This window comes from Hyperoodon ampullatus (genome assembly GCF_949752795.1).
Source record: "Hyperoodon ampullatus genome assembly, chromosome: 18".
NCBI classification, from domain to species: domain Eukaryota; kingdom Metazoa; phylum Chordata; class Mammalia; order Artiodactyla; family Ziphiidae; genus Hyperoodon; species Hyperoodon ampullatus.
The window spans coordinates 51,861,694-51,881,927 of NC_136931.1; the positions used below are offsets into that span (position 1 = coordinate 51,861,694).

At 49.0% G+C, this 20,234-nt stretch overlaps 1 pseudogene across 1 annotated transcript; it reads left to right on the forward strand.

The window, feature by feature from the left end:
* Positions 1-17,089: 17,089 nt before the first annotated feature.
* Positions 17,090-18,446, forward strand: LOC307066263 (interferon-inducible GTPase 5-like; annotated as a pseudogene). The gene has a single exon. The product of its transcript is annotated as an interferon-inducible GTPase 5-like (transcript).
* The last annotated feature ends 1,788 nt before the right edge of the window (positions 18,447-20,234 follow it).

A 20,234-nucleotide genomic window follows, 5' to 3' on the forward strand; every position in this document is an offset into this window, starting at 1 on the left:
CGGGAGGATCCCACATGCCGCGGAGCGGTTAGGCCCGTGAGCCATGGCCGCTGAGTCTGCGCATCCGGAGCCTGTGCTCCGCAACGGGAGAGGCCACAACAGTGAGAGGCCCGCGTACCGCAAAAAAAAAAAAAAAAAAAAAAAAAAAATCGAGGAACCCACAGGAGGCAGAATGCCAGGAACATTTGCCTGCAGCTGAAAGAGTAATAGAAAGTCCAAGGAGGAGAACTGAAGCAATTCACTCAGCATTCATTTAACAAGCATGTATCGATCACAATGCTATGCATCAAGCATAATTCTAGACACCAGGGATACAGAGTAAACAAAATCCCCTGCTTTCAGGAAGGTTATGTTTTCGTGGGGGAGATCATAAACCTCTCATATGATATTCCAGATAGTAATGAGTACTCTGGAGAAAACAGGGCAGGGAAGAGAAGTGGGGATACTTCCAAAGGGGTGCACTTTTATGCAGGGTGGGTTAAGAGTGACATCTGAGTAAAGACCTGAGGGGCTGAGGGAGAAGGCAGTGCAGATGTCTGAGGAGTGAGTGGGGGGCATGCCAGGTGGAGGGAATGGCAAACACAAAGGCTTTGGGGTAGGAGCATTAAGGAATACCTCATATTATACAGCATGACAGAAAGAATGGAGATGGACATACCCATGGGTCATTAATTCAGCCGTTCCAAGGAGTCATCGAGAACGTACTTTGCTGTCCTGCTGTCCTCAGCATGTTGGTGTTTGCACGATGACGGCCAGAGCTCCAGCATCAAGCCCTCTTACAACCATATCCAAAGCTGGAAGAGGTGGCTTCCCATATTTGTCTTGTCAGAAACCCCATCACCTAGCAGACATCTCTTACGTCCCACTGGCCAACCCCTGGCACGGTGATAGATTATTCTGAATGACCTTGCCTAATTAAGAGTCAGTCCCTGGGGTGAGCGTCCCCAGAGAGAGAGAGAGAGAGAGAGAGAGAGAGAGGGAGAGAAGCCATACTGCCTGTTATGACCTAGTCTATGAAGACAGGCAGGATCACTTCTGCCATATTCTCTTCATCCAGGCTCAAGGAAAGGGGAGCTGGACTCCACTCTTGATGGGGAGTGAGGGGTGACAAGGCTCTAAAAGAGCATGTAGGATCAGAAATACTTTTGGAAAAATACAATCTGCCATAGGGAGTATTCCACTGATTAGCAACTGCAGGTAGCAGGTCCCACCCCTCACGCCAGGCAAACCAAAGGGAGGAGGTGGTGTTAGCACACCTAAGAGCCCCTTGCTGCTGTACTGCAGGGCAACTTGTGCTGGAACCATGGGTGGGGGGCTGTGTGGCAAGGTCTGGGGCCACAGAGGAGGCACCACATACAGCCACGGTTCCATAGATAATGCTATAGGCAAGGGCGGGGGAGGCTCTTTTTACCCTCTGACCTGGAGTGCTTCCTCTTTGCAGGAGTCAGGTGGCAAGGGATCCTGGGAAATGTAGTTTTCAAAATCCCCCAGCTCCAGCATTGCATTGCAGAGAAGGGTAGATATGGAACTGAGGGACCATAGGTAAATAACAATGACATTAAACAGGTCCCTTCCTGCTCAGTTTCTTCATCTGTAAAAGGGGAGTAGTAACTGTTCCTGAAAAGGTGAATGAATATAGAGTGCTTAGTAGTTAATAAGCATTCATTAGATGGCAGTTGTTAGAAGGCTACTTGTCTTAGTTGGCTCAGGTGGCCATAGCAAAGTACCACAGACTGGAGAACTCATAGACTGGTGATCCAGTGGTTAGGACTCTGCAATCTCACTGCTGAGGGCCTGTGTTCAATCCCTGGTCAGGGAACTAAGATCCCATAAGCCACAAAGTGCAGCCAAAAAAAAGAAAAAAGAAAAAAAAACCCAAAACAAAAAACCATAGACTGGCTGGCTTAGCCAACAGAAATTTATTTTCTCACAGTTCTGGAAGCTGGGAGTCTGAGATCAGAGTGCCAACACAATTGGGTTCTGGTGAGGACCCTCTTCCTGGCTTAAAGGCAGCTGTTTTCTCATCGTGTCCTCACATGGCAGAGAGAGCAAGCTCTGGTCTCTCTTCCTCTTCTTATAAGGACACTAATCCTATCATGGGAGTCCCACCCTCATGGCCTCACTAAACCTAATTATCTCCCAGAGGACTTGCTTCCAAATATCATCATATTGGAGGGTTAGAGCTTCAATATATTAATTCTGAGGGGACACAAACATTTAGTCCCTAACATTACTTAAAGGAAAGAGGGAAGGAGGTAATATTTCTGATTAGCACTGTGTGGGTGTTAAACAGAATTAATCTTATTTAATGCCCTATGAGTTAGGCATTATAGACCCTCATTTTGCAAATGAGAGATGAGTCCTTGAGTCTCCATCTCAAGGTCAACCATCAAGTAGCTGGACTCATCTATGATTACTGATTCATGTGGGTTGAAGTGTCATCAGGCCTCGTTTGAAAGAATGGGGATGTCCTTGCAGGGCCTCTGAAATGTGGGCAGAAGCAACAGGAGTCCATTCTGGACAGAAGTTTTAAGAGCCTTAAGAGTGGTTTGCTGTATCCCTGCTCTCTCTACCTGGATGACCACAAGGCAGAGTCCATCAGGCTGACCACCATGGACATGTGATGTGAGTGAGAAATAAACTCTTGTTGTAAGCCACCAAAGCGTTGTGGGGCTGTTTGTTACTGTAGCTTCACCTGGCCTATCCTGACTAGTACAAAGGTCACAAGGTAATTAAAGGCAGAGTTGGAGTAGAACCAAATATCTCACACTGTTGCCTTGGGTAGGGTAGTGGTTAAGATCTCCGGACCTGGGAGACCTGGGGTCCTGACCCGGGTTTGTAGTGCAGATTCACAGATTATCTGTTGGACAAGGCTCATAACCTCTCTAGGCTCTGTGTTCCCATTTGTAATTGGGAGATATTTAGAGTTTGACCTCCCATTATTGTAAGGCATGTAAAGCTTAAGGACTGGCACAGTCTAAGCTTTCCACAGATGGAAATACTCATCTCCTGTGGTTGCTAATCATCATGATAACTGTACTATGATTTATCTGCTTTGTGAAGAAGACAAAACTGAGACTCAGGCAGGATAAAGGACTGCTAATGAGTGTCAGCAATGGGATTTGAACCCACATCTGTCTGACTCCAGAAGATAAAGTTTTTTCTACCTTAAACATTAAGGAAATGTCAACATAGACAAAAGTGGAGAAAATACCTTTGTGAAAATGTGTTAGGGAAACCTAACTCAAAACTGGAGCTGGGAAGCCACAAAGGGAGGGCTCTCACGCACGTCACGTGTTGCCGCTTGCATAGTCCGGCAGGAAGAAAGAAGATTTCCTCTCTTGGTTGGCAACAGCGAGCTGCAGGTGCCTGACAACAGCAAGCCGTCCTTGTCTGCAGTCAGTGAGAAGCCACCACCACCTCAAACTCTCATTTTCCTTCAATGAACTTTTGCTCAAAACAACCCCTCCCCAACTTCCTCTTTTCTTCTGTAAAAGAATACTTTCCTCCTTTGTTTTCTGAATTTGCATATGGTTCTCCATGGTTTGCTTGTTCTGAATTGCACTTCCTCAGCTATTCCTGAATAACCTCACTTTTTGCTTAAATAAAATTGCCCTTTGTCTGATTAAGGTTGACATTTCATGGTGTTGATGCCGAAAGCTCAGCTTCTCTGTACATGGCGCCAAATCGAATCTCCGAGACAGAGTTTTGGGTGAAGTAGAAAAGGATAGCTTTATTACATTGCCAGGCAAAGGGGGACACAGCAGCCTCCTGCCTCGAAAAACTATGGGTCCCCACTTGGAGAGGATAGTGAAAAGTTTTATAGTGATTGTTCAAAGAGAGCGTGATTGGGCTTCCCTGGTGGCGCAGTGGTTGAGAGTCTGCCTGCCGATGAAGGGGACACGGGTTCGTGCCCCAGTCCAGGAAGATCCCACATGCCCTGGAGCGGCTGGGCCCTGAGCCATGGCCGCTGAGCCTGCGCGTCCGGAGCCTGTGCTCCGCAACGGGAGAGGCCACAACAGTGAGAGGCCCGCGTACAGAAAAAAAAAAAGAGAGCGTGATCAGCTCGTGGACATTCTTCTGGTGGGTTGGTGGTGAGGTAAGTGGGAGTCGGCATCATCAACCTCAGGTTCCAACTAGTGTGGTGTCTACGTGCTTGTGGGCAGCATACCATCATTAATTGCTAACTTCTCCCACCTGGAGGGGGTTTCAGTATCTGCAAAACAGCTCAAAGATATTGTTGTGTGTATCCATTGGTGGGGAACCAGGACCTTGCCCCAAGGCTGCACTATTGTTTCTCTCGACTGTTTGTTTCTCCCTTGTCTCGCATCCCCTCCCTTCCCTAATGAACAGCTGCTTGAATCTGCCCGTTGGAACTCAGGGTCATGGAGGCTGAATGCAGGCTATTTCCTGTGATCAAAGAAATGCGGGACACAGAAAGGCTTTGTGCCCAGGAGCCCCACAGGGCCCTGCTAGGTATAAGTGTCATAATTGGGATCCGAAGGAAACAAACTCCTGAGGAACTAACAACCCCCAGAACCATGTGCGGTACCCATTTAAGCCCCTTGTGCTCTCTGCTTCTGTGAATCATCTTCTTCCTTTTGGTTTGGTAAGTCTTCTCTTGGATCAGCGCTCCCTCCTTTTTTTTTTTTTGCGGTAAGCGGGCCTCTCACTTTTGTGGCCTCTCCCGTTGTGGAGCACAGGCTCCGGACGCGCAGGCTCAGCGGCCATGGCTCACGGGCCCAGCCACTCCGCGGCATGTGGGATCTTCCCGGACCGGGGCACGAACCCGTGTCCCCTGCATCGGCAGGCAGACTCTCAACCACTGCACCACCAGGGAAGCCCACGCGCTCCCTCCTTTTGACTGAGCTCTCTAACTTTATTCAGGATCTTTTTTCTCAAAGCCATCGTCTTTTTGGTGAGTATTTATGTGTTTTCTGAACCTCTGATTTTGAAGTATGGGATCCCAATCCTCTAAATTATCTCAGGAGGGTCCTCCTTCTGGGATCCTGGCCAGCTTTATATTTAAAAACTATGGTCCTTCGTCATGCGCATTTTATAGCTTTTTTTTTTTTTTTTTTTTTTGGCTGTATGTGGGCCTCTCACTGTTGTGGCCTCTCCCGTTGCAGAGCACAGGCTCTGGACGCGCAGGCTCAGCGGCCATGGCTCACGGGCCCAGCCGCTCCGAGGCATGTGGGATCTTCCCGGACTGGGGCACGAACCCATGTCCCCTGCATCGGCAGGCGGACTCTCAACCACTGCACCACCAGGGAAGCCCCGTCATGCGCATTTTAACTCTATGGATTAACCTAACCAAAGATAATTTAGAACTTCAATGACCACTACGGCGCATTTTTTGATCTCCCCAAACTTGTTTTTCTCAAAACTAAATTTGAAGACTGTGGATCTAAAATAAAACAAATGGAATGGGATGCCTATCTCTTTACAAAATACTATTCTAAATTGAGGTAAGTAAACAATTGAAAGAAAATAAAAAGGCATCTTCACCCCCTTTACCCCCACTGCACTAACTTCCTCTTTGGCTACTGTACCTGCCCCATGTCCTTTGTACCCTCCACTTCCCCATTCTAATCCTCTCCCTGAGCTTCCCCTTTTCTCTGAACCTCTGGCTGTCACTTCCTCTCTTGACCTATAGGTTCTCCTAAAGTTGATGAGACTCCAAGAGATTTCCTGGTAAACTGCTACATGATTCCCTTAAACCACTAAGGGAAAACTAAAATTAAAAATTAATAAGAAAACCTTGCCAAATTCTGGTAAACATTGGAGCTACACTATCCACTTTAAACCCCACTTAGAACCTGTAGATGCAATCCTTAAAAAAATCTGGCAGAAGCCAACAAAAGGTGAAAATTCTTACCAAGATCAGCTCTCCCAAATCTCCATCTGTAGTGGCCAGTTGAGATAGGAAAATAAAATTTCACGTTGTCCCTTTTTTCCAGGTCCAGACCCATTCGTGATCCATCCTTTCTCTCCTAGAGATAGCTACTGCCTCCTTGCTTGTCTTGTTTTGCATCTGAAGACCTTGGCTTGGCTTTCTACCTGCCTGGGACAAGCAGCTCTTGGTTCCTCCTTTTGGTTATCTTTAGGAGTGACTCTGGATCTCGGGAAGGTAATAACCTTTGCACCTTCTTTGAGGACACCTCTTGGGTCCATGGAGTTATTTAATACTTCCAGAAATATTTACTGTTTGTCCCAGCTAAAACCTGACAGGATATTTGAAAGGATTTAGTAACTTTATAATCAGAAATTTGGCCAATCTGGAAGCTAATATTCAGATCCTGATACGAATTTTCTTTTAAGCTAAAATATACCTGGGTGGTGGAGGAGAGCTTTAGCCATCTGAGAAGATAAACTTAACTTGTTCCAACTGTCCTTTTATAGCTAGTGTGCTTTGTATTATTGTACCTGATTCATGGCATAAATTTTAAAATGAAACTGTAAGGTCTCTGTTTGCATCTGTCTCTGTGCTTATGTGTGTCAATAAATGTGTTGTAGATGTGTGGGATTTTCTCCCTTTGGATGGTATCACAAAAATTAATGTGTAGGGACTTCCATGGTGGCACAGTGGTTAAGAATCCACCTGCCAATGCAGGGGACACAGGTTCGATCCCTGGTCCAGGAAGATCCCACATGCTGTGCAGCAACTAAGCCTGTGTGCCACAGCTCTTGAGCCTGCAATCTAGAGCCCATGAGCTACAGCTACTGAGCCCACGTGACACAACTACTGAAGCCCGTGCTCCTAGAGCCCGTGCCCTGCAACAAGAGAAGCCACCACAATGAGAAGCCCGCGCACCGCAACGAAGAGTAGCCCCCCATTCGCCGCAACTAGAGAAAGCCCACATGCAGCAACAAAGACCCAATGCAGCCAAAAATAAAAATAAATAAATCAATAAAATTAATGTGTAAAAGAGTTCGATTTAATTGGCTTAAAGAAAATAAAGTGCTTGTATGAATTAAGTATTCATAAAATTTCAAGAAATATAGTAGAACTTCACCAAAATGCTTTTCAGGTTCATGTGATATGGGAAAGTATTGTTCAGTTAAAATAATTTGATTAAAATGGACATGTCTTAGAGTTATAAACATGGAATGTAATGCAAACATACAACTTTTATTCTACCTGGGCTTATTAGTCAAATAAGTTCATATTGCAAAATTTGTCAGCAAGAAAAGTAACTTGGTATGATGAAATTTTCATAAGTAATCTAAACATTGTTGTTAAAAATGAGTAAATTAAATAGATGTAAGTAGGATAAAAAGTCTTTAGGTGAATTTAAAAAATAGTTTCCCCAAATCTTTTGTAAACTGGAACCTTAGTTTTGCTAAGTTCAGTTAAATAATGAGTTAAGTTGAATTCATTGAATATCCAAATCATCTCCAAATAGATAAAACACTGAAACATTTAATATATTTTTAAAAGATTTATTTATTATTTATTTAATTTATTTTGGGCTCCGTCAGGTCTTAGTTGCGGCACGCAGGATCTTTGTTGAGGCATGCGGGATCTTTCGTTGTGGCGTGCAGGCTTCTCTCTAGTTGTGGCGCTCAGGCTCCAGAGCGCGTGGGCTCTGTAGTTTGCGGCACAGGGTCTCTCTAGTTGAGGCGCGTGAGCTCAGTAGTTGTGGTGCACGGGCTTAGTTGCCCCGCAGCATGTGGGATCCTAGTTCCCTGACCAGGGATCGAACCCGCGTCCCCTGCCTTGTAAGGCGATTCTTTACCACTGTACCACCAGGGAAGTCTGTGAAACATTAAATATTGAACATAGGTTTATCCATTTTGGGCTTCCTTTAGACATTTGGGTTTATTAGTAAACATGTTTTATGCCACACTGAGAAAATTTTCTATGAGAAAGTTTGTTTCTAGAAATTATAAAAAGTATTTGTAAATTTGCCAAGCCACAGAATGCTGATTAGAAGAAACAGTTCATAATTGTTTACTCTTTTATTTTCACTAAAAATTAAGGTTTCTAAGGGTTAAGAATTCTAATTAATATATGCAATTAAAGCTACTGGAAATAATAAGAGAAATAACTCAGTATGCAAGAAAACTAGGATATGGGTTTTTTTTAATTGTTGTTATTGTTTTAGAAAGGGTGTGAAGTATGGAGATGCATTTTTGTTGAGGAAGATGAAAGTGATTTTATCCTAAAGTAAAGCTGGTTATTTTGGAAAGGGAAAGAAACTGAAATGAACATAGATATTTGTAGAAGATTCATGGAAAAGGAATCTTGGGAAAGGAATTTTATGGTGTGATCAAGCTGGATAAGATTGAAAAAATTTGCTATAAAGGTTTTTTTAAAAAAAATAAGCTTTAATATCAATAGTGTACTTATGAATAAAACTGGAACTTAACTTACTTTCATCTGCTAAAATGACAAAGTTTGCTTCTACTATTGGTCTGCTTCTGAGAGGAGCTTGTAAAAGGTTTTTCCTTACTTTTTAAGCAATATGCCTAGAAAGGAAAGATTTTGTGTGTTTTTGTTAATTAATTAATTAATTAATTTGGCTGCATCAGGTCTTAGTTGTGGCACGTGGGATCTAGTTCCCTGACCAGGGATAAAACCCAGGCCCTTGCACTGGGAGCATAGTCTTAATCACTGGATCACCAGGGAAGTCCCTGTTTTTTCATATTTAAGGAAACCTTTTGTCTTTTTAAAAATATTTTTATTTATTTATTTATTTATTTGTCTGCACTGGGTCTTTTGTTTTTTTTAATTGTATTTTTTTGGCTGTGTTGGGTCTTTGTTGCCGCGCATGGGCTTTTCTCTAGTTATGGAGAGCAGGGGCTACTCTTTGTTGTGGTGTGCGGGCTTCTCATTGCAGTGGCTTCTCTTGTTGCAGAGCATGGGCTCTAAGCACGTGGGCTTCAATAGTTGTGGCACACAGGCTCAGTAGTTGTGGCTCGCGGGCTCTAGAGCGCAGGCTCAGTAGTTGTGGTGCACGGGCTTAGTTGCTCCGTGGCATGTGGGATCCACCCGGACCAGGGATCGAACTCATATCCCCTGCATTAGCAGTCTGATTCTTAACAACTGCACCACCAGGGGAGTGCACCGGGTCTTAATTGCGGCACATGGGATCTTTTAGTTGCCATGAGAACTCTTATTTGCAGCATGTGGGACCTTATTCCCTAACCAGGGATCGAACCTGGGCCCCCTGCATTGGGAGCACAGAGTCTTAGCCACTGAACCACCAGGGAAGTCTGAAACCTTTTGTCTTATCTATGACTTATAGCAATTTGGCAAAGTATACCCTTGTAAACAAAAATGAAACATGTACTTTCTCTTCCTACCTGATCCCTCCAAAATTTGGAAATTCTTGCATATTATTTTCATTGCAATATAGTTACTTATTTACATAAGTTCAATAAAAATCTGTTCTGCTTGTAACAGGACAATTAGAAACACTGGCTCTATTACCAAGGTGTTGACTGGAATATTATATTCAAGAGAGATATGCATAGAGTCAAATATGACCAAACAGCTTTAAGGAACTGCCTTAACTTTGGCTTGACTTCCTGGACTCAAGGGGTTTTTAGCATTTAATGTGAGATTCCTTATAAAAAGTTCCAACAAAGTAGTCTTAAAAAGAGATTATATGGTCAATCACTGTTCTTGCTGCATTTATAATCAGGGCAAATTTAATGCAAATAAATTTAGTTTTACTGTGTATCTTTGATTAAAATGGCGGCAGTTGTAGAGAGAGAAATCTGTCCATATTTCAATCCTGCTAATAGTCTCTGAGATTTTGTTATGTAAACCTGACTGGATCCTGAATTTGTCTAGTATCCTCAAATATCTGGCTATGAATCTCCAAACTAATGTTTCAGTCAGTAAGAACAAAGACTGCCCTTGGGTCTCCTTGGAAGAGACTAACCATATCTTCCTCATTACCTGGATGGCAGCCAAACTTCAGGGACTTGAAACTTGGATATACATCTCACAGCTGAAAAAGGCTCTGCCTGGCATCCAATCCTGTACAAATGCCAGAGACCTCCATATCAAATTGACTAGGAAGAGATGTAGCTGACATTGAGGTAGACTGCTTCCTCCCAAGATGCCAGATAAAGACTTCTTACTTTAGCTAAATATAAAACACTTCCATTCTTCTTCCCTTTCTTTCCTTTACTCTGGCATTGGTCTGGAAAGATAATGCCATTATCCGTTTCTCTCAGGCCATTGTTAAGGGAGATAACTTTTCAGACTGCTGGATTTGTCATCAAAAACTCTGATCTGTCCGTGATTCTAGAGACCGCCCTGGTCCATTTCCCTTTCTCTTGTTAAACCCAAACATGGGTAAATTTTTGTCCAGGCTCTGTGTAAAGAAATGGACATAAGGAAAGAATAACAAGAATAAAACTCCCTGTTTGGTCTAGAGACCATTAAAATTTTACTGGTCTCCGTGGCTGTCACCTTTCCAGTCCTGAGCCACAGATTCAGGCGTGAACAACTTGGAGACATACATGTCTCTGGGGTTGCCTCCATAGGGAGAGCCTTTCTCCCTTGAGTTGGACTTAGTGCCAATAAACGTATGATCAGAAATCTCTCCCTAACATTAGGAAAACTGGCCAATTCCACAGCCAAAGCAATAGCAGCCCAACAACCATTACTTGATTTGTTAACTAAAATAGTTTTGGACAATCACATAGCCCTTGATTACCTACCTGCTGAAGAAAGAGGCATCTATGCAATAGCAAGTACCTTTTTCACATGGATAAATGTCTCTGGAGAAGTAGAAACTCAATTACACAAGATCAGGGAACAAGCGCATTGGTTACAACAAATTTCATCTGACTGTCCATGGTCCTTTAACTTGTTCAGTTGACTACCCTCAGGTCTGGGTTCATGGTTCAGGATGATTATACAAACTGGATTTGTCATACTACTTTAAATTCTGCTTTGCATAATTATTTTAAAACTTTATATCTCTTGCCTGTCAAACCTCTGCAGAAACAATGCACTAAATAAAATAATGTTGGCTCAGTGCTTTGCAGTGAATTCGGTACCTTCCTGGTACCGAAGGACAAAAATCATTCTAATAAGGAACAGAAGACCCAACTTTTGATCAGCTGTGCTTTCAGAGAAAGATCTTGATCAAAAGGAGGAAATGTGAAAATGTGTTAAGGAAACCTAACTCAAAATTGGAGTCAAGAAGCTGTGAAGAGGGATTCCCTGGTGGCACAGAGGTTAAGAATCTGCCTGCCAATGCAGGGGACATGAGTTCGAGCCCTGGTCTGGGAAGATCCCATATGCCACGGAGCAACTAAGCCCATGCACCACAACTACTGAGCCTGCGCTCTAGAGCTTGCAAGCCACGTGCCACAACTACTGAAGCCCGTGCGCCTAGAACCCGTGCTCTGCAACAAGAGAAACCACCGCAATGAGAAGCCCGTGCACCGCAATGAAGAGTAGCCCCTGCTTGCTGCAATGAGAGAAAGCCTGTGCGCAGCAATGAAGACCCAACACAGCCAAAAATAAATAAATAAATTTATGAAAAATTAATAAATTAAAAAAAATATTGCAGTAAAAATATCATTTATCTTGATAACTGAGTTTTTGGCACCCTCTTAAATTTTGCACCCAATGCCAGCTTATTGACCCCAGTCCTGACTAGTTCTGACCAAACTGCGTCACTGAGTGCAGAAGGATCCCCCACCTCATTTCTGGCCCCCTCTTGACATCCCCCCAAAAGCCTTGGATTCCCCCACAGGTAAAAGGTATATAAATCCTCACTGCCTAGCATGAGATCTGGGCCCTGATCACCTCTCAGACCTCATGTTCTAGAACTCCCTCCCTTGTCACTCTGCTCCAGCCACACCAGCCACCATGATTCTCCCCAGACACATCAGGCTCACTTCTGCCTCAGGACCTTTGCACGTCCATGCCCTTTGCCTGGAATGCTCTTCCTCCTAATGTCCACATGGCTTGTTTCCTTACTTTATTAAGGTAGAAGAATGTTACCTTTTTAGACGGGACTTCCCAGACCACTCTATCAAAAATAGCACACTCCCTCTGCCAAATCATTTGGCTATTTAGTGGCGTAAAACAATGATTTAATATTTCTCACAAGTCTGAGGGTTGGCTGGGCTCAGCTGGATGGTTCTTTTACTTCCACATGGTATCGGCTAGGGTCACTCCTGTGGGTCACTTCTGTGCATTCAGCTGGAGCTCAGCTGGGGCTGGAACATCCTAGATGGCTTCAGGCTCATCTCCATGGGGTCTCTGTTTCTCCATGGGGTCTCTACAGCAGGGTAGCAGGACCTCTATATGGTAGCTCAGGGCTCTGAGAAGGAGAAAGCAGAAGCTTCCCTCTTAAAGCCTGGACCTAGAAATCCCAGAATGTCATTTCTGCTACATTCTGTTGATCAAAGCAAGTCATAAGGCCAGCTCAGATCCTGGAAAGGACAGAGACTCCCCCTCTTGATGGGAAGAGTGGCATGTGTCCAAGGAGATGGGAGAAATTGTTGGCAGCCATAGTTACAGGTGATCTACCAGCCCTCCACCCCATCCTGTACCCTTGCTATCTTGTTCTTCTTTTTTCTTATCACTATCGGACACTACCTTATTTTTGTTTATTACCTATATCTTTCCAAAAATATAAGGTCCATGAGGGCAAAGGCCATCTGTGTCTTGTTCACCATTGTGTCAGTGCCCAGAACTGTGTCCAGATCCAGAAGGCAGCCAATACGTATTTGAATGAATGCATGAATGAATCCCTGGGGACACGCTTCAGGTTTCCCCAGGATGATGGCAAATGGCAGGAAGGTGAAGGTCATAATGTGTAGATATTTCTAAGGCGGTGCTTTAGGATTTTTCAGAGACACACAGAGGAAGGACAAAGAGGAAAGGAGGATGAGAAGCGGGAAGGAGAAATGGGAGGAGGAAGAGGAGGCAGAGGACCGGGAGCTTCCGGAAGGAAGCACCAGGGACCGTCTTAGTCCTGGGTGTATCTCCAGCCTTGACCAGCACAGGGCCTGGCACACAGCAGGTGTTCAGAAAACGTGTGCTGAGTGAGTAACTTTCTCCAAAAACCCTTTGCTGACTTGGCACCTCAACACACTGCTGGGTCAGGCACCCCCTGGCTCTCGCAGCCCTCTGGGCCATTCCATCCCCACCTCACCCACTGTGGGTTGTCACGGTCAGGGGGTGGGTCTGTGTTCCCCACGGGACTCTGAGTCGTGTGGGGACAGGACTGGGGCTGTCTTGGCCACTGCTGGGTCCCGAACATCAACCAATGGGCCTTGGCCCATAGTAAACGTATATCGCACAAACTTCCTCCCTGTGGGAAATACCGTCTGCGTCATTGCTGTGTTCCCGGACTGGCAGATGCAGCATGAACACTCAGGAAACACCTTCATCGATTCTAAGATGCACCCCTTTCATCCCCCCTGCATTTTAGCAATTCTGAAATCAGGAAGAGTCACAGTCGATGGCGCTTTACAGCCAGGAAGCCATTGTGATGTGGCTGGTACTGCCTGGGTGTGATCATGGAGCTGCCTTTTCTTTTTTTTTGTTTTTGATGGTTAGCAGTTTTTAGCAGTAAAGTTTTTTTGTTCATTTTTGTTTTTTAAAAAAATTTTAATTGAAGTATAGTTGATTTACAATGTTGCATTAATTTCTGCTGTATAGCCAAGTGGCTCAGTTATACATACATGTATATATTCTTTTTTTTTTCAGGTGGGAGAACAGAATTCTAGACCAGGTTAAATGAGTTACTCCATCTGACAGGCTTCACACACACCTGGCACATCATAAATGCCAGTAAGTGAACACTCAGCCTTAGTGTGTGAGCAAGTCAGCACACCTACCAGCCCGGGAGGTGTGTAGGAGCAGGGGTGAGTGTGAGTCACATCTCTGGACCAGCACAGGGACTGGTCAGGTCTAAACAAATGTTTGTGGAATGGCCAAATAACTGAGTGAATTACTGGGCAAATGAGAGCTCCCTCTCAGCTTAGCGTCTTTGCATAGGCTGGTTCCTTAGCCTGGATGCAACTCCCTAGCAGGCGATCTGGCTCCTTCTTACTCATCCTTCAGGTCTCAGCTCAGATGCCTGTTCCTCCAGGAAGCCCTCCTTGAATCCTGAGCTGGGTCAGGTGGCCCCTTGGTACTCCCACAGTCCTCTGGGGTCCCCCATCCCAGTCTGGCCCCATGTGGGCCATCACTCTCTGGGGATGGATCTGACTCCGCCACTGGACTATGAGTCCTGTGGGGACAGAGCCTGGGGCTGTCTTGATCATTGCTGCGTTCCCAGCACCTAGCCCAGGACGGGGCCTGGAGAGGTGCTGAATGTTTGATGAATGAAGAGAGAAGAGGAGACTTGGCAGACAGGCATGGGTTCAGCCTCTCTCTGGCTGGCGCTCTCGGGAGCTTGGAGAAGCGCCCCTGGCAGCGTGCCAGCCTGCAGTGGATGCATTTGTGCAGGTGCCTGGCAGCTGTCTTGGCCCACAGTCACCTGGGGCTGCTACCATCCCCCTTTCCTCCAACCTGGAGCCTCCAAGGGCCAAGCCTAGCCTCATGTACTTCTGGGGCCCCGGATCACGGCTGGCCACACGGATTAGGAGCTGGAGCAGAATGAATGGATGTGGTGGGTTTCAGGGGATTTCATCTGTGTACATTGTCTGCGTGTGTAACTGTGTCTCTTCCAGTCGGCAAGTTTGCGTGTGCCTGAATGTGTGTTGCTTGCGTGGCTGTTATATCTGTACGTTTGCCTGCGTTTGGCTTTTCGGTAATGACTCTGTATTTGAGGGTCTATGTCTTTCCTTTCCCTTTCGGGCCAGGGTTGCGTGGCTGTGGATTCTGGGGAGGAAACTTAGTCTGTGTGTTTGCTGTCTGGGAATTTCTGAGAATATTTTTTCATCTCTTGGTCTCTGGGTTTGTGTGGTGGAGTGGTGGCCCCATGAGCAGCTGGGGGGTGGGGTCCTGGGCCCACCATGGGACCCCACCCTCTGACATCACCCTCACATTATTGTACCAGGGCTGGCTGACCACTAAGCTGCGGTTTGCTATTATAATGGGTCCTAGCAATGGGCCCTGACCTTGTGCTAACGGCTGGGGGGAAAGCCCCACCAGCGGGGAGAGTGAGAGGGGAGAGAGAGCCTACAGGGCAGGTGAGTGCCCCAAGGGCAGGGCTCTCCAGCTGGGCCCTGTCCAATCCCAGTCCCAGCTCCCTCAACCCTAAGCCCACCCCAGGGGCCACTGGCCTGTCCGCCCCTTGCATTGGGACCTGTCCCAGGATCCCCCTCTCCTCTACCCAGGCCATGCCCTGGGATGGGTTAAGGGGACAGGGCACAGGAGGGACTGGGTATAGCCTGGGGGAAATGCCCCGACCTGGGCTGGGGGATCAGACCTGGAGGGAACAGTGGAATAAGGACGGTCTTCTGTAGGAGGTTGGGTGCGGCTAGGGACGGGGGCAGCCGAGGAGAGAAGGGGGAGGCAAAGACGTGTGGTTGAAGGAAGAGCAGCTCTTCAGAGGGACCTGGGTTTGAGTCCCGGCTGTGCCTCTGAGCGGGGACACCCCTTGTCTAGTCTGAGCCTCAGTCCGTCTCCGTCCAGTGGGGACAGTGATCCCTGACCTGAGCGTCTCTCCCAGGGTTCTCTGAAGAGTCTTAGTCAATGAGGAAGTGTATTTTAGAGGTGATGGACAAGAAGAGCACGTGACTGGGAAGAGGGAGGCCAGGGAAGCTCCAAGGTGAGGAGGATGGGATCACAGGAGAGACCATCATGACGGGCTCTGGGAGGTGGGAGGGGACTTGGCCTAGCAAGGCCTGCCAAACAGGGCTGGGTGTTTAATGAGACGCCCGGTGTGGGGGGCGCCACCCCCCATGCCTGGCTGCACCCAAGAATGTCTTCAAAGATGGCCTAGAGAAAGATAGATGATGGGGCTCACGATGGTCACAGCAGCCCTGTGACGTGGCCAAGGTTATCTTCCATGGTGCAGATGGTGCAGGCGAGGCTCAGAGAGGGCAGGGACGTCACACAGCTCCGAATATTAATAATGATCAGAACAATGACGATGATGCCGATAACGCAGACCACCTGCTCTGGGTCGGGCACTATTTTATTTGATTATTATTTTATTTTATTTTTGGCCACACCTCAAGGCTTTTGGAATCTCAGTTCCCCGAACAGGGATCGAATCCTGGCCCCCTGCAGTGGACGCTCGTAGTCCTAACCACTGGACCACCAGGGGATTCCCCGGGCACTATTTTAAGTGCTTTATGTGTATGAACTCATTTCATTTTCAACAGCCCTAGGAGGTGGTTCGCTATTATGATCGTCATGATCCTCATGTGTAAGATGAGGAACATGAGGCACAGCTAAGGAACTTGCCCCAGATCTCTCAGCCAGTATGTGGTAGGGCCCGGATTGGATCCCAGGCAGTGTGGCTCCAGGGTCTGGGTCCCCTTGGCCATCACTTCACGCTGCTTCCGATCACAGCAGAAGCAGAAGAGCAGGGCTCTCTGCCTGGTCGGCAGGAGCTGGGCTGAAGCCCCTTCCGGTGCAGGTCTGGCTAAGTACATTTCGGGGCCCAGTGCAAAATGAAAATGCAGGGCTCCTGCTTCAAATAGTTACAATTTTCGTCAGTGTCATCAGAGTATTAAGCAAAGAGCTGGGCCTTTTAAGCGTGGGGCCCCGTGTGACTGCATGGGTCTCAAGCTGCCCATAAAACGGTCCGAGTTCCTAGGTTATCCCAAAGACTCTTCAGCCCCTCAGTAGGCAGGTCAGTCATTACACCCATGAAGCGGAGAAGCAAACAGGCTCAGAGAGGTGCCTCGTTTTGCCCCAGGCCACACAGCAAGTTAGTGGCAGAGATGGGATGGGAACCTGGGCCTACCAAACTCCAAAGCCCCCTACCTCGTGTCCAAAACGTACCCCGGGTTTTTGAGAAGGAGAGGGTTGCGGGGCTCCAGAGGGACTCCCCTTATATCCTCGGCTTGTCTGTCTCCCTGCCCCACGCCAAGGCCCGGGAGGCGTGAACAGCTCCCTTCTCCCCGCTCCCCCGCAGACGCTGAGGATCACGCGTCCGTCAGTGGCTCTCCCCCAGCCCCCGCGCCCTCTGAACCGCCGGTCAGCATGGCTACTTCGAAGTTGCCAGCGGTGCCCGGGGAGGAGGAGAACACCATCCTCACGGCCAAGGAAGAGCTGGAGGCCCTGCGCATCGCCTTCGAGTCAGGCGACATCCCCCAGGCCGCCTCCTGCCTCCGGGAGTTGCACCCGGCTGGAGGTGGGCGTCACAGGCGAGTCCGGGGAGGCAAGTCGTCCCTCATTAACGCCCTCCGCGGTCTGGGCGCCGAGGACCCCGGCGCGGCCCTCACTGGCGTTGTAGAGACCACGAGGCAGCCCTCGCCCTACGTGCACCCGCAGTTTCCAGACGTGACCCTACGGGACCTGCCGGGGGCCAGCTCTCCAGGCTGCCCGGCCGACAAGTCCACCTGAAGCAGGTGGACTTCGGCCACTATGATGTCTTCCTGCTGGTCTCCCCCCGCCGCTGCGGCGCCGTGGAGACCCGCCTGGCCTCCGAGATCCTGCACCAGGGCAAACTAGTTCTACTTCGTGCGCACCAAGGTAGACGAGGACCTGGCGGCCACGCGCACCCAGCGACCCTCGGGCTTCAGCGAGGCGGCGGCCCTGCAGGAGCTCCGCGAGCACCGCGCCGAGCGGCTGCGTGGGGCCGGCGTGACGACCCGCACGTCTTCCTCGTGTCCAACCTCTCGCCCGCGCGCTACGACTTCCGCTGCTCGTGTCCACCCGGGAGCACGATCTGCCCGCGCGCCGTCGGCAGGCCGGCCTGCTGTCGCTGCCCGACATCTCGCTGGAGGCCCTGCGGAAGAAGAAGGACATGCTCCAGGAGCAGGTGCTCAAGACGGCCCTGGTGTTGGGCGTCATCCAGGCTCTGCCCGGGCCCGGCCGGCGGCCGCCTACGACGATGCACACTGCTCCTCCGCTCGCTGCACGGCTACCACCGCAGCTTCGGCCTGGACGACGACTCGGCAGCCAAGCCGGCCGAGCAGGTGGGCAAACAGGCAGGCGACCTGCGCTCGGTCATCCTCGCCCGAGACTGTCCTGCGGCTCTACTCCCAGTCGTCCGACGGTGCCATGCGGGTGGCCCGGGCCTTTGAGAAGGGCATCCCCCTGTTCGGAATGCTGGCGGCCGGGGGGCATCAGCTTCGGCACCGTCTACGCCATGCTCCGGGGCTGCCTCAACGAGATGGCCGAGGATGCCCAGCAGGTCCGCATCAAGGCCTTGGAGGAGGAGGGGTCCCAGCCTGAGGTCAGCCTGCAGGCGGCTGGTGACAACGGCGTGGAAAAGCGGGGATCCGGGGAGGGGAGCGGCGAGGAAGACCCGCTCTCGACCTGCCAGAAGCTCGGCCTCCTCCTCAAGTACGTTCTCGACAGCTGGAAGAAGCGAGATTTGTTGGAAGACAAATGAAAGGGCAGCCCCCAACCCCCTGCCTCACCCACAAACCAAGCCTTATCGAAACGAACCAAACAGACAAAAGAGGCTGATGTGGTGAAAATGAGAGCTGCAGTTGCTGAGGGGCGGGGTGTGGAGGGCTGAGGGTGGCAGGTGGGCCCAAGTCCAAGTCCCGAACCTGGGATAGGAACTGATCTTGGGAGGGAGAGGTTTAAGGTATGGACGGCAGGGGGGCGGGGGTGGTCAGGGCTCTTTAATAGTCTCTCTCTCCCTGGTCCCCAAGTGACCATGAGGGATTTGGGGGCAACAGGACAGCCCGGCCTGGATCCAAGACAGGAGCCCACTGTCAACTTGGGTGGGTGGCTGAGTGGGCACTGGGGCCCGCAATCTCATGTCCCTTTCTGAGAACCCCCGAGTCCCAAAGGCCTGCTCTGGTGGGAGAGGGGCGGCCAATGCGTGCCCGGGCTTGGCACGATGGTGCCTAGCAACTGGGTTAAACAGAGGAGGGGGAGATGGGACATCCTGGGCCAGCCCTGCTGCCTGTGAGTGATGGTGGGGGTGGGTGGCAGGGAGAGGGGAGGCCAGGTGGCCACGGGGAACCGTGGGGAAACTGGGGGAACAGAATGAGAGCGGAGGTGGTGAGAGGGCAGGTGGGCAATTCTGTGAGCACGCAAGGAGGGAAGAGGCAGGGGCGCAACCGGCCACCTAGAACGAGTCTCGTTTCAGAAAGATGGTGAGTGGGTCCGCGTGTGGATGTGTGTGGCGGCGAGCTTGCTGGTGTATCTGTGATTGGGAGGAATCTTGGTACATCTCTGTGATTTGGATGCTGTGGTCTAAGACCGTGAATAGTTGGCTGAGACTGGGGTTCCGGGTCTGTGTGTGTGTAGCTGCGTGGCTGGGCGCAGATGTTGGGGATGGTGCTGAAAGGCCACGGGTCTGCCAGTGAGGGTGCCTGTTGGGATTTCTGCGTGAGGCTTTGAATGACAGAGGGTGTGTAACACACTGAGTGACAGTATTAGCCTGGCCCAGGAGACCCTGGGAACCCAACTGGTTGGCACATCCTCTGGCTCTGTGCTTGGCTCTTTGGCTGGATGCAGAAGTGAATCTGACACCCTTATCTGCTCAAGCCCAAACTCACATGCTGAGTCAACAGTCATGCATGTTTAAAAATGAACCACCAGACTGGGGGGCTTAGACAGGACAGGGGTTGCCCCAAGAGCATCTGTGGCCTTGGATGAGGGTCAGGGAAAGGTGGGATTTAGGTGCAGAGAAGGGTGAGTTTCCAGGAATTCAGAAGGCAGCTCTGGTGCTGTGAAGTTGGCCTCACTAATACGCCCTGAGGGTGCCCCAGGACGTGGTGATGGTTCTAGCCTCATCTGGGGGCCTCACATTACCCCTGACTCTGGGAAACAGACTAACAGGGTCAATATTTACCTGGAGGATTAATGGCGGTGCCAGTTTTCTTTGCTGAAGAGCTCTGTGCTTTGCAAAAGATTCCCCTCTTCCCAGAAGGCCTCCCATTGGCTCTGCAAGGACTACTTGGGGTTCATGTGGACCTTTTGGCACCAAAGGAGGTGTGAGGGACCATGGTAGGGATATCCCAGACCCCTTAGATGCACAAGAAAGAAGGTCCCTTCCAAATCCATTCTCAAAAACACAGCCCACATCCCTATACCTGTGGACCCTCAGACATCATCCTAAGCACAGGACTCGCCGACCCCAAGTGGCTGAGATGGAAAGGTCAGGCCTGCTCTCACCACACTGGGCCTAAGCCTGGGTGACTTTTCTTTCTTTTTTTTTTTT